Genomic DNA, 12,975 nt, shown 5'->3' on the forward strand with positions numbered 1-12,975 from the left:
ACATGAGACTCCCAATCATCCGAAAAGACCAAAATATCATCCAAATACACAATCAGGAATTTATCCAGGTACTCTCGGAAGATGTCATGCATAAAGGACTGAAATACTGATGGAGCATTGGAAAGCCCGAATGGCATAACCAGGTACTCAAAATGGCCCTCGGGCGTATTAAATGCTGTTTTCCATTCATCGCCTTGTTTAATATGCACAAGATTATACGCCCCTCGAAGATCTATCTTGGTGAACCAACTAGCCCCTTTAATACGAGCAAACAAATCAGACAGCAACGGCAAAGGATACTGAAATTTGACTGTAATTTTATTAAGAAGGCGGTAATCAATACAAGGTCTCAAAGAACCATCCTTCTTGGCCACAAAAAAGAACCCTGCTCCTAACGGTGATGACGACGGGCGAATATGGCCTTTCTCCAAGGATTCCTTTATATAACTCCGCATAGCGGCGTGTTCTGGCACAGATAAATTGAACAATCGGCCCTTAGGAAACTTACTACCAGGAATCAAATTAATTGCACAATCGCAATCCCTATGAGGAGGTAGGGCACTGGCTTTGGGCTCATCAAATACATCCCGATAATCCGACAAAAACTCTGAAACTTCAGAAGGAGTGGAAGACGAAATAGACAAAAATGGAACGTCACCATGTACCCCCTGGCAACCTCAGCTGGACACAGACATAGATTTCCAGTCCAATACTGGATTATGAACCTGTAGCCATGGCAACCCCAAAACGACCACATCATGCAGATTATGCAACACCAGAAAGCGGATATCCTCCTGATGTGCAGGAGCCATGCACATGGTAAATTGGGTCCAGTACTGAGGCTTATTCTTGGCCAAAGGCGTAGCATCAATTCCTCTCAATGGAATAGGATACTGCAAGGGCTCCAAGAAAAAACCACAGCGCCTAGCATACTCCAAGTCCATCAAATTCAGGGCAGCGCCTGAATCCACAAATGCCATAACAGAATAGGATGACAAAGAGCAAATCACGGACGGAGTAACGGACAATAGAAATTTAGACTGTACCGTACCAATGGTGGCAGACCTAGCAAACCGCCTAGTGCGCTTAGGACAATCGGAGATAACATGAGTGGAATCACCACAGTAAAAATTTTTTCAAAAGGTTTCGTACGACCCCATGTGATTGATTAAAGGTAGTTATAAAACTCCATTTAGTAAAATCACAGGGTTTAACAGACCTATTATTCTTATTTTTAATCTGCTCAATGCATTCTTTTTGTGTGAAGGCTCTGGCTCTTGTGAATGCATCACAAGCACAAGAGCCAGAGCCTTCACACAAAAAGAATGCATTGAGCAGATTAAAGGGGATCCAGTTTTATCAACACATATTCCTGCGCAACCTAGAACCATCTTCAGAAAAAATCGCACCCTTTGTAACATCGTTGCTCCCAGCAACGTAACTCGTGAGTGTGCATCCACATCTACTTGCCGGACACAACATAATCCGGGTTGCTTTGCTTGCAGGGCAGCTAAGTATTTATGTTGTGGTTCCATCAGTAATGGAGCGAAAGAATTTCGGTCATATACTACGGGCACCAGTTTTAATATTAACTGTCATGTAAACTGCTGCTCTAGTTATGTAGTTTATCTGATCGAATGTGGTTGTGGGCTGCAATATGTCGGGCGGACGATACAGGCTATGCATGCAAGGATGAATAAACACCGTCAGAACATCCGGAATGGGTATTTAATGCATAGTCTGTCAAAACACTTCCTCACAGTACATAATAAGAACCTAAGTTCACTAAAGCTTACCATCATAGATCAGATACCAAAGGATATGCCTGATCGCTTTACCAATTTAGTAAGAAGAGAAAGTTATTGGATTTTTAAACTCGGCACACTGGCACCTGAGGGGTTAAATCTCATCATTGAAAAGGTCACATAATGGCTGCATTTTTGCCCTGTTTTTTTTTTTTATTATTATTTCGCATTTTATTGGTTTTATTTTAGTTGATTTTATATTATTATGCTGTATCCGTTTTTTTAATCTTTTTTGATATACTGTATATGTTTTTAAACTGCGTTGCGACTTGTATCTTAATTAATCATGTGATCCCACCTAATCATGTGTTCTGAACAATTGCTCCTTAAATCTCATTGGTTGGTGCTTCTTTATATACTCAATCTGGCCCACTCTCTGTATACTGCCACCTGATGAAGACGGAGCTGTTCCGTCGAAACGCGTTGTGGATTTCAATAAACAAAGAAACTTTTAATCCTTTCATCTGTGTCCTGTGCGCTTCCATGTGACCGGAGTATTTTGCAACTTATCCATCCAAGAGGACAGACCTTGAATGTCCATGTTTACACCTGTGTCCTGAACCACCCAGAGGTAAAGGGGAAAAGGGAGACAAAACACACTGCAAAAAAAAAAAATGGTCTCAGAACTTCTCTTATCCCTCTATTGAGATGCCTTAGTACTTTGGGCCACCTGTGCTGTTATGACCTGGTGGTCAGGACCAGGACCAGGACCTGGTGCTTAAGAGCACATGGAATGACCTGATAGTTACTGATAATAAAGGACGAGCTCTGGGACGTGGGAACTCTGCTGACCGCAATCCCTAATCCTATCAACACACACTAGAAATAGCTGTGGATTGCTCCTAACGCTCCCTATGCAACTCGGCACAGCCTAAGGAACTAGCTAGCCCTGAAGATAGAAAAATAAAGCCTACCTTGCCTCAGAGAAATTCCCCAAAGGAAAAGGCAGCCCCCCACATATAATGACTGTGAGTAAAGATGAAAATACAAACACAGAGATGAAATAGATTTAGCAAAGTGAGGCCCGACTTACTGAACAGACTGAGGATAGGAAAGGTTGCTTTCCGGTCAGCACAAAAACCTACAAAAAGACCACGCAGAGGGCGCAAAAAGACCCTCCGCACCGACTCACGGTGCGGAGGCGCTCCCTCTGCGTACCAGAGCTTCCAGCAAGCAAGACAGCAATAAAAATAGCAAGCTGGACAGAAAAATAGCAAACCAAAGAAAATACAAGCAGGAACTTAGCTTCTGCTGGGAAGACAGGTCACAAGAACGATCCAGGAGTGAACTAGACCAATACTGGAACATTGACAGGTGGTATGGAGCAAAGATCTAAGTGGAGTTAAATAGAGCAGCCAGCTAACGAATTAACCTCGTCACCTGTGGAAGGAAACTCAGAAACACCCACCAGAGGAAGTCCATGGACAGAACCAGCCGAAGTACCATTCATGACCACAGGAGGGAGCCCGACAACATAATTCACAACAATGGTCCCTACAAGACCAGGTCCTGTCTTTCTGGCCAAACTTCACTTTTATGATCGACAACATTAAATGTGCAGTGAGGCCAAGTGTGAATTTCTGCACAATAACAGAGTTTCCCTTTACCCGGACTTTTCAATTTGTATTAAAACCGACTAACTTCCAGGAGGATTGTGATAATCTACATAAACCCATCACACCGGTGCCATGATATATCTCTGAGCTGTGCATGGCTGATGGCTGTAATATACATGTATTCCCGCCTGCAGCAGATGTGTTGGCTCCAGCCCTGGTTTCATGGATTCACTCCACCTCATAAATTACATTGTTTTTGATCCTAAGAAATTCAGATTACTGCACAATCTCTCCTGAAATGGGAGCGATATTATTTTCTGTAATCTTCTGGTCAGGATTCATAGTAGCTCCAATGATCCACCATAAATGAATGCAACTCTGGTTTACTGTTGTTTAATCTGTATTTGTAGTTTTCAGTTAATGAGATACTCGTGCTCTGGGGCGGGGCTGTGGGCGTGGCTTTATGTGGTGCTCTGATTACATATTCATCTGTATTGGCTTATGACAGGTCGCTGATCCCTCACTGACCTGCCCCCAATTTTTACATAATGCATATAATAGTGTTGATATTATTGTTGATAATGCCTATAATATTGTGGCTATTGTGAGACTTAGAAAAAAAATTACATCCAGCAAAATGACACCAGCGACGCCTGTCCAGTAGCATCTATCTCTTACTTATAGACTGCGCAGGCGCCGTCATCACCAGTGACATTTTGCTGGATGTAATTTTTTTTTCTTTTTTTCTAATCCTCCCAATAGCCACAATATTATAGGCATTATCAACAATAATATCAACACTATTATATACATTATGTAAAAATGGGGACAGCTCAGTGAGGGATCAGCGACCTATCATTGGCCAATACAGATGAATATATAATCAGAGCACCACATAAAGCCCCGCCCACAGCCCCGCCTCAGAGCATGAGAATCTCATTAACTGAAAACTACAAATACAGATTAAACAACAACCACAAGACGGATTTCATCACCAGGTATCGGTGTAATCAGTATAACGGCACCGACCTGACAGTGTCTGTAGTCACTGAGCACAATCCTGCTGACAGGTTCCCTTTAAGACTTCTCCGCTCTGCACTATTATACACAGTTCTCTTTAAATGTGTAATATTTCTTCTTGAAACTCATCTGATAGAAAATATTGGAGCTTCCGATAGTTTAGATTGTGAAGTCACCGAGCCCCGTGCTCTAATTCCCCCAGAGAGGTTTCACCACTAGCTGCTCATTTATTACTGATGGAGACTGTTCAGTTTGAGCATTTCAGTAGATGTTATTGTCTATAGTCAGTTTTTGATTACAGTAGTGTCCAGAATCCTCTGATTTATCCTCTTCCCGCAGCGAGTTTTGTATTCTTAATCAGGCCCCATTTTTACAATCTGACGTGTGTCACTTTATGTGGTGATAACTTTGGAATTATTCACAAAGGATAATAGAAAACAAATGGATCTTACAAATTATTTTCCATCTTCTCACAATACCCTACATACGATTGTACACTATTCTCTGGGCGCACGGCAGTGTTCAGAAGGGAAGGAGCGCCATTTAGCTGTTTGACTGCAGATCTAGCTGGAATAGTTTGCAGGCACAATGTATTGGGAGCAATGTTCATGGTAAACTGGCAGCTCAAAAGATCTCCACCATGAACATGCTTGGCACTATCTTCTCTGCTTTCCAGATCCCAAGGATTGCCTTGCTCATCGCTCTTTATCACCATTACATGGATCTGGACTTCCACTGGGACCCCTAGGCTTGGACCATGGTGTTACCTTCTATTCTGTGGTATTAGATGGCAAGAAGAATAGTCAGGTAGCTGGGTCAGAACCGGAAGGACAGAATACAGAAGACACAAGAGTAGTCAGTAAACGGGCCACGGTCACAACAAGAAACAAATACACAAGCCGCAAGCTGAGCACAGAGGACTGAACCAGAGGAGAACAACGCTGTTTCTGGCAGATTCCGGCCATGTGCTTTGAGCTTTAGTAGGGTGTGGTACTTTCCAATTGGCTGAAGTAGGGAGCAGATTACTCCAGCTGGAGAGCAGGAACAGATCCCAGATGAGATTAGACATGCCATATGCAGAAGCCCTAATATGACTAAATGATGGAAAACCAGAATAGTCGAAATACCCATAAAGTGATTCTATACATATGTGGTCAAAATTGTTGGTACCAACAGAAAAGCAGGTGTGTCCAGCGAGTGATGAAGGTAAAAAATAACTTTTAATGAAAATAAATAAAAAATATATCCATATATATGGTATCGAGCACTCAGTTCACACTGGCTATAGAACCTATTGACGATCTACGCATTTCGACCTGGTGGCCTTAGTCATGATCTGCTTTTCTGTTGGATTCATTGTGGCTACTTCACCCTGGTCCGTGCGAGGTGTTTGTTGATCACACAGGAGGTCAAGATAAAAGTCATGGTGAGCTGATTTCTTTTTGTCAAAATTGTTGGTACTCCTCGTTTAATTACAGAAAATCCCACAATGGTGAGAAAAGTAACTTGAAACTGACAAAAGTAATAAGAAATAAAAGATCTATGAAAATGTACAAATGAAAGTCAGACATTGCATTTCAACCATGCTTCCACGGAATTAAAAAAATAAATAAAACTCATGAAATAGGCCTGGACAGAAATGATGGTACCACTGAAAGTAATGTGACAAAAGGGACATTTTAAATCGCGGTGTGTCCACTAACTAGCATCACAGAGGTCTACAGTCTTAGAATCAGTGAGTGGTCTGTATATAGGGCTACAGATACTCACTGTGCTGTTTGGTGACATGGTTTGTATCACACTCAACATGGACCAGAGGAAGCGAAGGAAAGAGTTGTCTCAGGAGATTAGAAAGAAAATTATAGACAAACATGTTAAAGGTAAAAGTTATAAGGCCATCTCCAAGCAGCTTAATGTTCCTGTGACGACATGTTAGGGCTAGCGGAACGCACCGAGTAAATATAGATGTTATAATTGGTGCGGGATGAGGGTTTTATCCGACCACTCCAGCTCAGATGCTTCCTAGAGGACCAATGGGAGCTGCTGCAGAACCTGAGCATGTGACCCCTGACCTCCAATGAGAGGTCTTACCTTGGGCATACTCAGAAGGGGAAAAGCAGGACTAAGTCCCAGAGACGTCTGCTCGCTGCTGACCAGTACTGGCTATAATGGCAGAACCTGGAAGAACAGCAGTAACCAGGCGCAGAGTATCTGCCCGAGCCAGACGCTGGGACCGATGTCTCCGCTGAGCAGGCACCACTGGGGCTGGAGAAGGATGGGAGACCGCAGCGGAGATGGCTCGAGATTCCCCCTGTGCAGAGGCGGGAACTCGACACCTAACATTACCCCCCTCATAGGGCCCCCCTCCTTTTACTTCACTATGTTCAAAGGCAGCAATGAGCTGCGGAGCTCGAATATGCTCAGCAGGCTCCCAGGACCTGTCCTCTGGGTCATAACCCTTCCAAACCACCAAATAAATTTTTTTTGCCACGTACCACCTTGCACCCCAAGATAGCGTTCACCTCGTAATCATCTGAAGATGAACCCGATGTCCCGGCAGATGACTCAGAAAACCGGGACATGTCTACAGGCTTTAAGAGGGACACATGAAAGGTGTCGGTGATACCTAGGTGTGGAGGAACGGCCAGACTGTAGCGTCAGCTGAAGACGCGGGCATAGGCACAGGAACCCGCGGGTGCTGACCGTAATTAAGGAGGAATGGAGTCTGACCAATGGAGTCGGCTATGGCATTGTTAAGCACAAACTCCACTCATGGTAGCAAGGATGCCCAGTCATCCTGCCTGGCAGAAACAAAATGTCGCAGATATGTGACCAAAGTCTGGTGGCCCTCTCTACCAACTCATTCGTCTCGGGATGATATGCTGAAGAGAGATTCAACTCAATGCTGAGTATACGACAAAGCTCTCTCCAGAACCGAGACGCAAACTGGGGACCCCGGTCACTGAAAATTTTGTCCAGCATACCGTGTAGGCGAAAGACATGTTTAGTAAACAACGCTGCCAGAGCCCGTGCAGAAGGTAGCCGTGTAAGAGGCACCAAATGCACCATTTTGGAAAAATGGTGGTTGATCACCCAAATTATGGTGCAGCCACAGGACTTGGGTAAGTCCACCACAAAGTCCATCCTGACCTTCTCCCAGGGCCCGTCTGTCACCGGCAGGGGATAAAGTAACCCAGCTGACCATTGTCGAGGAGACTTATTTTTGGCGCAGGAGACACACGTCCGAATATAGTCTCCGACGTCATGGGCCATATGCGGCCACCAATACGTCCTCGTCAGAAGCTCAGATGTCCTTTTGGTCCCAAAGTGTCCACCCACCCTGGACGAGTGAGCCCAAGAGAGAACCTCCGGTCACAAATTTGCTGGCACGAAAGTTTTACCCGGGGGCACAGACTCTAGCGAAATCGGAGCCACGGTCCTCAGAAGGGACAATAAGCCGAGGTTCCTCCTCTGGTGATGACACTACAGAGCGGGAGAGAGCGTCGGCACGAATGTTCTTCTCCCCGGATAGAAAATGGAGTGTGAAATGGAACCAGGAGAACAGGGACCATCTGGCCTGGGGACAATTTAGCCGCTGGGCAGTCTAAAGGTACCGTCACACTAAGCGACGCTGCAGCGATACCGACAACAATCCGGATCGCTGCAGCGTCACTGTTTGGTCGATGGAGAGCTGTCACACAGACAGCTCTCCAGCGACCAACGATCCCGAGGTCCCCGGTAACCAGGGTAAACATCGGGTTACTAAGCGCAGGGCCGATGTTTACCCTGGTTACCATCGTTAAAGTAAAAAAACCAACCACTACATACTTACCTACCGCAGTCTGTCCCCGGCGCTGTGCTTCTCTGCACTCCTCCTGTACTGGCTGTGAGCGCCGGGCAGCCGGAAAGCAGAGCGGTGACGTCACCGCTGTGCTTTCCGGCCACTGTGCTCACAGCCAGTACAGGAGGAGTGCAGAGAAGCTGAGCGCCGGGGACAGACAGCGGTAGGTAAGTATGTAGTGGTTGTTTTTTTCACTTTAACAATGGTAACCAGGGTAAACATCGGGTTACTAAGTGCGGCCCTGCGCTTAGTAACCCGATGTTTACCCTGGTTACCAGCGAAGACATCGCTGAAGCGGCGTCACACACGCCGATTCAGCGATGTCAGCGGGAGATCCAGCGACGAAACAAAGTTCTGGACTTTCTTCCCCGACCAGCGATATCACAGCAGGGGCCTGATCGCTGCTGCGTGTCACACTGGACAATATCGCTAGCGAGGACGCTGCAACGTCACGGATCGCTAGCGATATCGTCTAGTGTGACGGGGCCTTGAATATAGACCAAGTTCTTGTGGTCGGTGAAAACTTTGAAGGGAAAACAAGCCCCCTCCAAGAGGTGTCTCCACTCCGAGAAGGCCAACTTCATAGCTAGCAACTCCCTGTTCCCGATGGAATAATTTCTCTCTGCTGGTGTGAAGGTCTTAGAGAAAAAGAAGCAGGGATGCTTCCGACCTTGAGCATCCTTTTGGAATAGGACGGCTCCAGCACTGACAGATGAAGCATCAACCTCCATTATGAAAGGTTTATCTACATCGGGGCAATGTAGAATGAGAGCGCTAGCAAAGTGGGACTTAATAAAGAGGAAGGCTTTGGAGACCTCCTCCGACCACAATTTGGGATTTTCTCCCTTTTTGGTGAGGGCAACCAAAGGAGCTACCAAAGTTTAGAAGTGGGGAATGAACTGGCAAACGTAATTAATGAACCCCCTAAAGCGCTGCACCGCTTTGAGAGAATGGGGTTCCTGCCAGTCCATCACAGCCTGTAGCTTGGCAGGATCCATAGCCTATCCTTGGTCCGAGATGATATAGCCTAGGAAAGGCATAGACTCCTGCTCAAACACACACTTCCCCAACTTGGCATAGCGGGAATTTGCACGTAGGAGGTCGAAGACTGCAAACATCTCTCCGGTGGGAGTCTATATCTGGAGAGTAGATGAAAATATCATCCAGGTAGACTACAACCGAGGTGGAGAGCATATCCTGGAAGATATCGTTTACAAAGTCTTGTAAAACGGCGGGGGCATTACAGAGCCCAAAGGGCATCACCAGATGTTCATAGTGCCCATCCCTGTTGTTAAAAGCTGTTTTCCATTCGTCTCCCTCACGGATGCGAATCAGGTTATAAGCACCACACAGATCTAGTTTAGTAAACACTCTTGCTCCCCGAAGCCTGTCAAAAAGCTCAGATATCAGGGGCAATGGGTACTTGTTCTTAACGGTGATGGTGTTAAGACCCCTGTAATCTATGCATGGACGTAATTCTCCATTCTTCTGCGCGAAGAAGAACCCAGCCCCTGCAAGTGACACAGACTTCCTCATGAATCCCCTTGCCAGATTCTCCTGGATGTACTGAGACATTGCCTCTGTCTCTGGGAGAGACAATGAGTAGACTCGACCCCGAGGAGGCTAAGCACCAGGCAAGAGGTCAATAGGACAGTCATAGGGGCGGTAAGGTGGAAGGGTCTCCGCAGCCCTTTTGGAGAACACGTCGGCATAGGTCCAATATTGCTTGGGGAGACATGAGAGATCTGCGGGTACCTCTGTAGTAGCAACCTGAACGCATTCCCTCTGACATGTACCCCCACAAGATTCACTCCATCCCAAAATCCTGCCTGTGGACCCCTCAGTATGAGGAGAGTGGTATCATAGCCAAGGTATCCCTAACAGGACCTCATCAATTCCCTCAGGAATGACAAGCAGAGATATTATCTCCTGATGTGATGGCGACATGGATAGAGTAAATGGGATGGTCTGGTGTGTAATCTGTGAGTGCAGTGTCGACCCATTCCCCAATCGTACTGTCACTGGTTGGGCGAGCATCACCAGAGATACTGCGTGCCGTTGGGCGAAGGCAGAAGACATAACATTGCCCTCCGCCCCGGAATCCACACAAAGCTCTACCAAATGAGTGGATCGGCCAATGGTAATTGTCCCCTTAAAGGATAATTTGGAGGCAAACGTTCCCGTGTCTAGTGAACCTCCTCCTACTACCACAAGACGCTGACGTTTCCCCGACCACTGTGGACATCTGGTGGCAAGATGTCCTGACTGCCGGCAAACATGACAGACCCTAAGTGCACAAGCGGTCCGGGACTTATATCCCGCTCGTGACACCTCCATGGCCTCATGTGACTCGGGTGCCTGGAATGGAGATTCCAAAGGTTTGGCGCAGGTGGGAGCCAGCCGAAACCTCTGCCTACACTGGGCTTGTTCTAACCTCCGCTCATTAAAAAGGAGGTCAGTACGAGTAGATACAGCTATTAGCTCTTCCAGTGTGGTGGTGAGAATCTCCCTAGTGGCCAGAGCGTCCTTAACATGGTCAGCCAGCCCCCTCCAAAATATAGGGATGAGGGCTTTATCCGACCACTCCAGTTCAGATGCTAAGGTGCGGAAGTGGACGGCAAAATGACTGACCAAGGACGAGCCCTGAGTCAATGCCAACAGTTACAAAAATAGGGAAAAAGGAAAAAATGGGAAGAAAATAAGTCAGCTCACCAATCCCTCAACAGTGCAATGATGTCCATGCACGGAGCCGCCTTGGTCAAGGGCGTAGTCCAGAGCAAGAAATTTCTACCATCAGGTCTTAGTCATGGCTAAGACCTGATGATCGAAACGCGTCGGCGTTGACCACCTGGGACCCCCATCTCTTTTTTGCAAATGTTTGCATTTTAAAGTGTTTCCAATAAATTGACTTTTTAGAAGATCCATGCTGGAGATTATTTTTTCTTTTTCAATGCCAACAGTTGGAGTGCCATATCATGGGTGACTCGAGGTCCTAAAAGACCTGTTTCAGAGTGCTCAGGAACAGCAGAGCACTCTGCACCACATGATCGCCACGCTCCCACAGCGGCCTAGCTCACTCCAACGCCCTGTCCGACAGGAGAGACATAATGAATCCCACCTTTGCCCGTTCTGTAGGGAAACATGCAGCCAGGAGCTCGAGGTATATAGAGCACTGACTCACAAAACCCCTGCAAGATTTGCCATAACCAGAAATTTTTTCTGGCAGCGGGAGGCGAGATAGGGTCGGAACAGGGGTGGCAGTGGACAAAGTTGCTGCAGCCACGCTAGCAGCCTGAACAGCTACAGCGGTAACATCCACAGCTGAGGTTGTGCGCTCAAGAGCCGCCAACCTGCCCTCCAGCTGCTGGATGTACCACAAAGATTGCTGTTTGTCCGCCATTGCTAGCCAGACCCTGGCGCTAGTATTATGTTAGGGCTAGCGTAGCGAACTGAGTAAAGGTACCTTCACACATAACGATATTGTTAACGATATCGTTGCTTTTTGTGACGTAGCAACGATATCGTTAATAAAATCGTTATGTGTGACAGCGACCAACGATCAGGCCCCTGCTGGGAGATCGTTGGTCGCTGAATAAAGTCCAGAACTTTATTTCGTCGCTCGACTCCTGCTGACATCGCTGGATCGGCGTGTGTGACACCGATCCAGCGATGTCTTCACTGGTAACCAGGGTAAACATCGGGTAACTAAGCGCAGGGCCGCGCTTAGTAACCCGATGTTTACCCTGGTTACCTTCCTAAAAGTAAAAAAAACAAACAGTACATACTTACCTACCGCTGTCTGTCCTCCAGCGCTGTGCTCTGCACTCCTCCTGTACTGGCTGTGAGCGTCGGTCAGCCGGAAAGCAGAGCGGTGACGTCACCGCTCTGCTTTCCGGCCGCTGTGCTCACATAGACAGTACAGGAGGAGAGCAGAGCACAGCGCTGGAGGACAGACGGCTGTAGGTAAGTATGTAGTGTTTGTTTTTTTTACTTTTAGGAAGGTAACCAGGGTAAACATCGGGTTACTAAGCGCGGCCCTGCGCTTAGTTACCCGATGTTTACCCTGGTTACTGGCATCGTTGGTCGCTGGAGAGCTGTCTGTGTGACAGCTCTCCAGCGACCAAACAGCGATGCTGCAGCGATCCGGATCGTTGTCTGTATCGCTGCAGCATCGCTTAATGTGAAGGGGCCTTTAATATAGATGTTATTATTGGTGCGTTCGCAGCCCAGGTCCACCGTACAGAAGGAACCTGCTGCTAGCAAATGACGGCACTATATGGGGGTATAAGCGAACTCTGTTACTTCACATAGTCTCACAGAAAGAAGACGCTGTGCCCTGTGTCTCACAGAAAGAAGACGCTGTGCCCTGTTAACGTCACAGGGGAACACAGGTAACTGCTGAGCTGATGGCAGTCAGTAGTCACGCACTCAGAGAAGCACACAAAACACTCCTCTCCGGTGGAACCGGAATTCTAGAGGCTATGAGCCAGCCCTGAATACATTCATACAAAACTCCTCACCGGAGGTGCGGGTATTCTAGGGGCTTATTTCAGCCAAACCCTGTCCACATACAACTGTGACCACAATAGCAAAGCTTATACACATATTGATACTAATGCATGGCCATGCGAACCTTTTATAGCTGCAGCAACTTCAGGACCTTCCTAGAGGACCAATGGGAGCTGCTGCAGTACATGAGCATGTGACCCCTGACCTCCAATGAGAGGTCTCACCTTGAGCATGCTCAGAAGGG

Source organism: Ranitomeya imitator, chromosome 2 (genome assembly GCF_032444005.1).
Source record: "Ranitomeya imitator isolate aRanImi1 chromosome 2, aRanImi1.pri, whole genome shotgun sequence".
In the NCBI taxonomy this organism is placed as follows: Eukaryota; Metazoa; Chordata; class Amphibia; order Anura; family Dendrobatidae; genus Ranitomeya; species Ranitomeya imitator.